Genomic DNA, 11,293 nt, shown 5'->3' with positions numbered 1-11,293 from the left:
CCCATTGGTGTGAGATTAGGATGTCCCACTGAGTAGAGACGCCAAGCAACACGACACCTTCACAGACCTTCCAAAACACATCTTTCATTACACTACAGCAAACCATTAAAAACAGGCATGATTCTGTAGTGGACGTCATTGCATGGGCTCAGGAACACTTCTGAAAACCATTGTCTGTGAACACAGTATGTCACTGCATCCATAAATTGAAGTGAAACTCTAGCATGCAAAGAAGAAACCATAAATAAACATTATCCAGAACCACTGCTGCCTTCTCATATGCTCATGTGTTGAAGTGAAAGTCTGTCCTCCAGGAAAGGCCGCGTCCTCCAGGCTAAAGAGAGGGACCATCTGGCTTCTTGGTATAGGGGTGCATTAGTGCACATGGCATGGGAGATTTGTACATCTGTGAAGGCACCATTAATGCTGAAAAATATGTACAGGATTTGGAGAAACATGCTGCCATCCAGACAACGTATTTTTCAGGGAAGACCTTGCTTATTTCAGCAAGACAATGCCAAACCACATTCTGCACGTATTTCAAAAGCATGGCTCTGTAGTAAAGGAGTCTGGGTGCTAAACTGGCCTGCCTGCAGTCCAGACCTGCCACCCATTGAAAACATTCAGGGCATTATGAAATAAAAAATACAAGAATGGAGACCCTGAACTATTCAACAGCTGAAATCCTATATCATGCAAAAATGGGAATACATTTCACTTTCAAAACTACAGCAATGGGTCTCCACCAAAAAAAAGTTCCCAAATGTTTACAGAGCATTGTTAAAAGAGGTGATGCAACATATTGGTAAACATGCCACCAACACATTTCCAAAAAGTTGTGACAGGGGCATCAAATTCAAAACGGGCATGTCTTTTTTCCCAAAACAATCAAACTTCTCAGTTTCAACATTTAAAATGTTGTCTTTGTATTATTTTCCATTCTGATAAATGATTTGCACATTGTTGCATTCTGTTTTTATTTGCATTTTACGCAGCGTCCTGACTTTAGCAGCCTACAGGCTGTAATGAGTGCATGTGTCTATGTACTGTGCAAGTGTGTACTGTATGTGCACATGCGTGTGTATGTGTGCGTATGTGTGTGTGTAGTGTGCACACATTTGCTTTTCATACTCTCTATCTTTCCAGTCGCAGCAAAAGATGAATGCAGAGTAACTGAAATACAAACAATAGTGACATTGTCTGCCATGTGGAAATGTCTGCACTGCTGTAAAAGGTATTATTAAGCCTTTTGTCACTACTGGAATAATCATTATTGTTTTGTCACAGAATAGCCTAATGAAAACCTGTTGTCCCATAATAGGTACTTCCCAACCTCACAATTAAAAAGCTCCCAATTGTCTCTATTTGAGTTGTCAGTAAAAGCTTTTTTTCAAAGATCTGCAATTTGTTCAAGTCTCTCTATCCAGATCAACGGCTATTTAGTTAATGAACCATTATATTTACAATGAGGTGCCCTGCCAAGGCCAGTATCTATGACGCTTGACATCAACGTGTGTGTCTCTGTGTAGACTGAGACATTCCCCTTTATCAAACCCTTAGACACCAAACAAACATCCATGGAAGACTGCCTAGGGAAAGCCTTAAGAAGGTCTGGTAGCCTCAAGTCAAAGATCTATCATTGGGAAATGTAGCCTTTTAAATAGTTATAATGTCAAACATTTCCTTAAACATTTTCAGACTTGCACTCATAAAGGTGGTCTGTCCTCGGGCCCATTCATCAACTGAACCAATAAGATCAGTGTAATTATCCCTGCTTTTTATAAGTAAGGCATTCTGAACTGTATTCAGCCAACAAAGAATCTGCTTTCCAATTGGATCAAATAACTTGTCATTTTGAAGTATTGATCTGTACCCATTAATGGTTGCAATAATAATTAAAGCTTCAAGCAGCGTTACAGGGGGCCAAGCGGGGCACAGGAAGCATCTCACTGCATGCTCTCACTAGAGAAATGTTTTGCTATTTAAAAATGCCCAATGCCGCTAGTAGTCAGGATGTCCAATCGAAGGAGAGGAAATCAAAACAAAAAGACCTTGAAACCAGAAAAGGAACCAGGCAATCCTAGTTCAGCCGATTAGGAGGGATGAATATTGTTGTCGCTGGCAGGTTTCCATCCCTGCTTTTCTATGTGGCAGACTGTCTTTAATCATTAAGCTATTTAAATAGCAGAATGCAACTTTTACCTCATCCATTACATTTTGGCTCAAATAATGTGGACAAAAGAACATTTATTAACAGAACTAAAGAGTAGTCTTGCGCAAAGACTGTATAGATAATAGCAATACATCCTACTTATAACAAAAACTCCATGGCTGATTTGTGTCTTTGGAAAAGAATAACAGTATATAAGGGTCAAACAATTCTTCTCCTAAATATATGAGAATCATGGTATTACAAAGCGGATATATATTGTTGTGTGAAGGGTGAAAATTACAGAGTGGATATACATTTCTGAAATACAAAATTTGGAACAGCTCAGAGGAGAATCAAACAAGGGTCAGAATATTGAAGAACAAGGATGTCCCCACTATACCACAAGGGCTACTGGTTGTCCCTTCAACCCTCTATCTTCTCCTAATGTAAATTTTACCCCATCCATTACAATTTTGCTGAGATAAAGTGGGCAACAAAACGTTTATTAAAGGAACTAAAGTGTACTGTTGTACAAACCCGATTCCAAAAAAGTTGGGACACTGTACAATTGTGAATAAAAACAGAATGCAATGATGTGGAAGTTCCAAATTTCAATATTTTATTCAGAATACAACATAGATGACATATCAAATGTTTAAAATGAGAAAATGTATCACTTTAAGGGAAAAAAAAGGTTATATGAACTTTCATGGCATCAACACATCTCAAAAAAGTTGGGACAAGGCCATGTTTACCACTGTGTGGCATTCCCTTTTCTTTTTATAACAGACTGCAAGCAAGTTGCTCAAGTTTATGAATAGGAATGTTGTCCCATTCTTGTTTAATACAGGCTTGCTCAACTGTCTTAGGTCTTCTTTGTCGCACCTTCCTCTTTATGATGCGCCAAATGTTTTCTATGGGTGAAAGATCTGGACTGCAGGCTGGCCATTTCAGTACTCGGATCCTTCTTCTATGCAGCCATGACATTGTTATTGATGCATTATGTGGTCTGGCATTGTCATGTTGGAAATTGCAAGGTCTTCCCTGAAAGCATTGATGGTGCCTTTCCAGATGTGTAGGCTGCCCATGCCACACGCACTCATGCAACCCCATACCATCAGAGATGCAGGCTTCTGAACTGAGCGCTGATAACAACTTGGGTTGTCCTTGTCCTCTTTAGTCCGGATGACATGGCGTCCCAGTTTTCCAAAATGAACTTCAAATTTTGATTTGTCTGACCACAGAACACTTTTCCAATTTGCCACAGTCCATTTTAAATGTTCCTTGGCCCAGAGAAAATGCATGCGCTTCTGGATCCTGTTTAGATACGGCTTCTTTTTTGACCTATAGAGTTTTAGCCGGCAACGGCGAATGGCAGGGTTGATTGTGTTCACCGACAATGTTTTCTGGAAGTATTCCTGAGCCCATGTTGTGATTTCCATTACAGTATCATTCCTGTATGTGATGCAGTGCCGTCTGAGGGCCCGAAGATCATGGGCATCCAGTATGGTTTTCCGGCCTTGACCCTTACGCACAGAGATTGTTCCAGATTCTCTGAATCTTTGGATGATATTATGCACTGTAGATGATGATAACTTCAAACTCCTTGCAATTTTTCTCTGAGAAACTCCTTTCTGATATTGCTCCACTATTTTTCGCCGCAGCATTGGGGGAATTGGTGATCCTCTGCCCATCTTGACTTCTGAGAGACACTGCCACTCTTATAGGCTCTTTTTATACCCAATCATGTTGCCAATTGACATAATAAGTTGGTCCTCCAGCTGTTCCTTATCTGTACATTTAACTTTTCTGGCCTCTTATTGCTACCTGTCCCAACTTTTTTGGAATGTGTAGCTCTCATGAAATCCAAAATGAGCCAATATTTGGCATGACATTACAACATTTCTCACTTTCAACATTCAATATGTTTTCTATATTCTATTGTGAATTAAATATTAGTTTATGAGATTTGTAAATTATTCCATTCCTTTTTTACTCACAATTTGTACAGTGTCCCAACTTTTTTGCAATCGGGTTTGTACAAAGATTACTATAGAGGTCTAACTAATAGCTATACAGCCTACTTATAAGGAAAGCAATGACTCCAATCACTCCATGGCTGGTTCATTTCTTTAAAAACAATAAGTGCATAAAAGGGTCAGGTAATACAATTATTCTCTCAAATATATGAACATTATGGTATTACAGATATGCATTGTTGTGTGAAGGCTGAAAAGTACCAAGTGGATGAACATTTCTGAGATAAACAATTTGGAAAGACTGAGAAGGGAATTGAAGTGGGGTCACACTATTGAAGAACCAGGATGTTCCCACTACACCACAGGGCCTGCTGGCACACCCTTTAGTCTCAAGAGGTTGTGATCTATAATACCCCAAATAGCATACACAGGTGCATACTTTGAAAATCCCCCAGAAACATTCACAATATAACCGACAACCGTTTTGTGTTAGGCATACTATAACATAGGTACGAAGGTTGTTGCCAGCAAAGTTCTTGTCTATTCTGAACAAATCTTAATACATCATTTGTGTTGTCTGCAGCGAGGCTGAAACAGCAGTCAGCTGCATGACAGTCTGCATCTCTAACCACCATGCTATTTAACAAGGGATAGCCTACCACTCCCTCACTTACTCAGTAAGAGACATTTACTCTTCTTGGCCGGCTTCGCGTAAGCGGTCTGGCAAAAACAATGTGTGTATAGAGTGGTGAATGTGTGTATGTGTTATGTGTAGAGATATGGGACATATTGTTTGTGGGGGAGGAGTCGATTTCTTGGGTGAAAATAGGAATGTCTTTATGCTGAGTGATAGGAGAATGTGTGTGTGATTTTATGTAGAGATATAAGAGTGTGTGTAAAGAGAGATGGGAGAAAGTGTATTTGGAGGGAGGAAGTATAGGGTAGGGAAGGAATATGTGCATGGAGCAAAGAATGTGTCTTGTTGAGGGGTGGGAGGAGGAGAGTGTGTATTGTGTGTGAAGAGAGAATATAATGTGTGTGTGATAGTGTGGAGGGACGAGTGCGTATATTAGCCATCTTGTGTTAGCCATCTAGTGTTACCCACCTTGCATCAGCCACCTATCGTTAGCCACCCAGTGTTAGCCACCCTGCGTTAGCCACCCAGTGTTAGCCACCCTGCGTTAGCCACCCAGTGTTAGCCACCCTGCGTTAGCCACCCAGTGTTAGCCACCCTGCGTTAGCCACCCAGTGTTAGCCACCCTGCGTTAGCCACCAAGGGTTAGTCACCCTGCGTTAGCCACCCAGTGTTAGCCACCCTGCGTTAGCCACCCAGTGTTAGCCACCCTGCGTTAGCCACCCAGTGTTAGCCACCCTGCGTTAGCCACCAAGGGTTAGTCACCCTGCATTAGCCACCTTGCCTTGAGCTTGCTAGCCACTTGAGTGACAGCTAAAATCCTTTTCCTCTAGCATCACATGCACATGCAGTGGCCAAAATGATATGGTTGAATTCGTAATACCATTGAATAGGAATAGGTTTAGCTTGCTAAGCTGAAGATTGTTTGGCTTAGTTACCTCATTTAGCGATTAACATCTCCAGAAAGTTATATGTCTCTGACATATTTTTGGTAGCTGTCGGATATTCCCCTGTGGATTTATGGCCTTATATAGTCATAGACCCGCCCACATCAATTTCAGTTTCTGATTTCAGCCATATTGTTTGAGAAATCAGCTTTCCTTATATAACTTTGAAAGAAAATGGTTCAAAGATCCTTCACACCAAACAGCATGCAAATCCGTTCAGCGGTCTCGGAGGAGTTGTCGTTAACATGTTTTTCACAGTGGTCAAAGTGGAGGCCATATTGTTTGAGATTTCAACTTTCCTTATATAACTTTTAATGAAAATTATCCAGTGGTCCTTCACACCAATTGTCATCCAAATCTATTCAGCAGTTTCAAAGGAGATGTCGTTTAAGTGTGTTTGTAATCAATGGCAAAAACGTGAGAAACATTGGTGATGTTTATAGCGCCCGCAAGCAGTATCTCTGTATATGACTTTTCCTCTCCATTCCTAGCAGACACATTTACGAGTATGTTTCGATTGGTAGCGGTTTGATGTTCCATTTGGGATTAATGGAGTTCTAAATTCCTAGAACCGCCCAGCTCAATTTCATTCACTGATTTCGGCCATACTATTTGAAATATAAACGTTCCTTTTAGAACTTTTAAAGAAAATGGTTCAAAGGTCCTTCACATCAAATGGCATGCAAATCCGTTCAGTGGTTTCCGAGATGTCCTTAACGAGTTTTTCACAAAAGTAAAATGGAGGCCATATTGTTTGAGATATCAACTTTTCTTATATAACTTTTAAAGACAATGGTCCAGTGGTCCTTTACACCAATTGTCAACCAAATCTGTTCAGTGGATTCGGAGGAGATGTTGTTACTATTTGAGATATCAACATTTCTTATATACATTTTAAAGATAATGGTTCAAAGGTCCTTCACACCAAACGGCATGCAAATCCGTTCAGCGGTCTCGGAGGAGATGTCGTTAACGAGTTTTTCACCAAATTCCAAATGGAGATAAATCCAAGGGGTGAATTTGAAACACCCCAAGACTTATTTGATCAGCATGAGAATGGGCATGTATGGAACTTGGCTGCATGACTCTACAACATTTGGTTCATGAGATATGCATGCTAAAATTTTCAACATTTGTGCTACAGCGCCACCTTGGGGTGTATAGGTAAATTAATGGCAGAGGCCCTTCGGGCCTCTCATGGCAACAAGCATGCAAATTGAGCAACATATGGCCGAGTTACTGGCCTCTGAAAATAGGCCCGGAGAAAAAAAATAAAAATAATAATAATAAAACGAACAAAACAATAGGGTACCGTACCTACGGCAATGGTCCCCTAATAATAAAACGTACAAACATAAGAGGGTTCCAGCAAATTCGTTGCTTGGCCCCCTAAATACATTGTCACACGGAAAATGTCAATGTACACGCTAGCGGGCTACACATCTACATTGTCATAATGCACAATCAGAATTATGGATGAATAGATCAGGGGCTATTTTTATTATTATTATTTTTGGTCAATTTGAGATCCGAAATGCCCAGGCCTAACAACACCACTGTTGTCTCCTGTTCCCTTTTTTGTAGGTTTGTATGTGTCTGTTTGATTTAAAAATGGACAACATTTGTCATTTACATACAGTCCCCTCCATAAGTACTGGAACGGTAAGGAAAATTCCTTTGTTTTTGTTGTTCACTGAAGACATTTGAACAAGAGTTCAGAATTTCAGCTTTTCAGCTGTGTTAAACAACTCAGGACATATCACCATTTGTTAGAACCCACCCATTTTTCAAGTGAGCAAAAGTATTGGAACGTGTGACTGACAGATATTTCTTGTTGCCCAGGTGTTGTGTTTTAGGTTGATTGTTCAAACATTAAATAGCTCTGCAGGACTAGTCTAAGTTTCCATCCTCGGTTTAAACCTATAAAGACTGCATTTCTTTTTAAAGAGGATAAACCAACATGAAGATCAGAGAGATGTCTATGGGAGAAAAGCAAGCCATCGTCAAGCTGAGAAAAGAAAATTGACCAGAGCCATTGGACAAACATTGGGCATAGCAAGCACAACAATCTGGAATGTCCTGAAAAAGAAAGAAACTACTGGTGTACTGAGCAACGGACGTCGGACAGGTCGAGCAAGGAAAACAACAGTAGTTGATGACAGAAACATTGTGAGAGCTGTGAAGAAAACCCCCTAAACATCAGTAAGAGACATCACCAACCACCTCCACAGTGCAGGGGTGAAGGTACTGTTCAAAGAAGACTCAGAGAGCAGAAATATGGAGGCCACACCACAAGATGCAAACCACTCATCAACAATAATAACATGAATAATCAGATTCAAATTTGAAAAGTAAAGAGATGAGCCGCATCTTATTGACTGTTGAGACCAAGAATGGAAAGGCCAAAGTGTGGAGAAAAAAAAGAACTGCTTATGATGCAAAGCATACAAGCTCATCTCTGAAGCATGGTGGAGGTAATGTCATGGCGTGCATGGCTGCTTCTGGAAAAGGCTCATTAATATTTATTGATGATGTAACTGATGATGGTAGCAGCAGAATGAATTCAGAAGTTTACAGAAACATTCTGTCTGCCAATTTACGGAGAAATGCATTGAAACTAATCGGGAGGAAGTTTATCATGCAGCAGGACAATGACCCAAAGCACACTGCCAACAAAACAATGGACTTCATCATGGGAAAAAAGTGGTGTTAGACTGGCCAAGTCAATCACCTGACCTTTACACAATAGTGCATGCATTTCACCTCCTTAAGAGGAGACTGAAGGGAGAAACACCCCGAAAAAAAAGAAGAACTGAAAGAAGTGGTAAAAGTGCAAGTTTGGTGATGTCGATGGGTCGCAGGCTTGAGGCAGTTATTGCAAGCAAGGGTTATGCCACCAAATATTAAATGTTATGTACCTTAAGATTATTTGTCTCAATACTTTTCCTCACCTAAAAATGCTGTGGTCTAATACAAACGGTGATATGTCCTGAGTTGTTTAACACATCTAGATAGAGATGAATACCAGGAAATAAAAGCTGAAATTCTGAACTCTCGTCTCATACTCATCTTTTGATCTTAAACCCAAATGTCTTCAGTGAACAACAAAAACAAAGGAATTTGCCTTGCTGTTCCAATACTTTTGGAGGGGACTGTATGGAAAAGAAAAATGGAAATCTCTTAACATTTTTGAAAATCTGTTGATTAATACTGGAATATGGAAACAAATGGACACTAATGCCTTGAATAAAATATAGAACAGTTTTTGTTGGGTGTTTTGGCCTCAGCTTCACGACGCCTTCTCAACACAGATCACCTAAAGAACCCATCACATGTATACATAATTATAAATGTATTGCTTGAAATCTATTCTATTCTCTGAACCCTGACTAGAGCATTGAGTCCATTAATTGAGTCCATTAATCACCATAATCTATAGTTTGTCACTAAAATCATGTAAAACATACATGCAGAAGGGTATAAGACTTGTCCTTAAGGTCAGTTAACTTGCACTGGAAATGTATAGAAACAGGATGTAACTGGGTAAATGACACATCCAGAGTATAATTAACTGAAAGCAATGATCGTTTCCTTCCTCTGAGACATTAGCATGCATGACACAGTAAACTTGATGCAAGATAATTTCCCTTTGTGTGCAAATAAGATGTATGATGATTTCAGGTTAAATGTCTCTGGAAGATTACCAAAGGTCTTGTGGGAGACCAACACTGCACATCATCCAGATAACATCATTCCTACTATGAGAGGTGACCCAGTGAAAACTGTGTGGTGGACTACTGTAACGGGAAAACATAGAGCTAATGTTTTAAATTACAGGTTGGTTCATTTGCTGATATACTTGTACAGTTATTCACACTAAGATACAGTCTAAAACACTAAAACTGCTTTTATGAACAATATACAGGAAGCTATTTTCAAATTTCCAGGTGGAAGACCATTTATATAAACCAACAAGCAGTACTCACCTGCACTACTACTCTCTTTGTCACCAGACTCTCATGTAGAAAACACTGCCATTCAATTACCAATCTCAAAGCATTAGTCAAGAGGTAATCAGGAAGTTGGCTTGAATAAAAAGGGCCACAGGTGAACTCTCTGTTGTTCCGCAAAAATGCATGGCAACATCAAAGAGAGGTAGAGGAAGAAAGAGAGATGGACAAGGGAGAGGAAGAAGAACAATAATCTCTAAGGAGATTTGTGACACTGTACTTGACCATATTCTTGTACTTGTTGTGACAATGAGGGAAGCAGGGCTGAGAGTACAGACAAACCTGAACTGCTTTTACTGTTAAACGGTAATTTACTGTAATCCTCTGTCTACTATGTCGACTATCAATTTGTCTGTACTCCGTATGAATCAGCACCTGAAGAATAATACAGGGCAATTACATGAACATGAAGATTGTAATCATCTCATCTCATCTTCATCCGCTTATCCGGTATCGGGTCGCGGAGACAGCAGCTCCAGCAGTGGACCCCAAACTTCCCTTTCCCGAGCCACATTTGCCAGCTCAGACTGGGGGATCCCGAGGCGTTCTCAGGCCAGTGTCGAAATATAATCTCTCCACCTAGTCATACACAATTTTTTCATGTCAAATTGAGGCACCAGTTGATGATAGTAGAAGTAGCCATTAGGAACAAGTTAGTCAAAAACAACTTCATTCTTTTAGGGAAATCCAGTGAAAGAAACTAATTCAGGAGAATGGCAAAAGTATGGAGACATTCAGAAAGACTCTGGCACAGGTTAATAAAAAAAATCATAATCTATAAACCTAAAAAAAAGAAACTCGGGTCAAGTTGATCTCCTTTTTAACCTGATGAGCACAGCGTTGTTCTGGTTTACTTTTTGGCTGTTCATGTTCTTTTTCTCGATGGTCTGCACACTTTTGTGCATGCATAATTCTTGGTATGAAATGGATAACGCGCAGGTAGAAACTAAAAACATTTTTGGCCAGAAAGACACATTTTATTAGCAAAATGCAGTGAAACACCCCAAATATTAAATACAGAATAATGTAATACTTGCATCTAAATTTGTTATCTCATGATATACCAACATATTACATTACCAAAGTGGACTGCAATATTTTCTTTAAATGTATTAACACAATATATATATATATATATACACTCATCTAAAGATTATTAGGAACACCTGTTCAATTTCTCATTAATGCAATTATCTAATCAACCAATCACATGGCAGTTGCTTCAATGCATTTAGGGGTGTGGTCCTGGTCAAGACAATCTCTTGAACTCCAAAGTGAATGTCAGAATGGGTTATATTGCGACTATTTCTGGTGGGTTTTTGAATTATGTCTTAGGATTTCTTCAGGATACACAAACACTTCACTGGCTCCACGATTCTCCCAACTTTTCATTTGATGGAAAATTCTGTTATCGTCACCTATAGTCATACAGTAGTTATTGTATCAATGTCAATTACGAATTGCCAATAAGTTGTGAAAACGGCCATCGGCAAAAGCCATACAGTTAATAGATACTATCTGTGGTGGAAGCAAACTTAATAAGAAACATTACTCATTTTAACACAATGCTT

This window comes from Esox lucius, chromosome 9 (assembly GCF_011004845.1).
Source record: "Esox lucius isolate fEsoLuc1 chromosome 9, fEsoLuc1.pri, whole genome shotgun sequence".
Lineage (NCBI taxonomy): Eukaryota > Metazoa > Chordata > Actinopteri > Esociformes > Esocidae > Esox > Esox lucius.
This window is presented reverse-complemented; position numbering follows the sequence as displayed.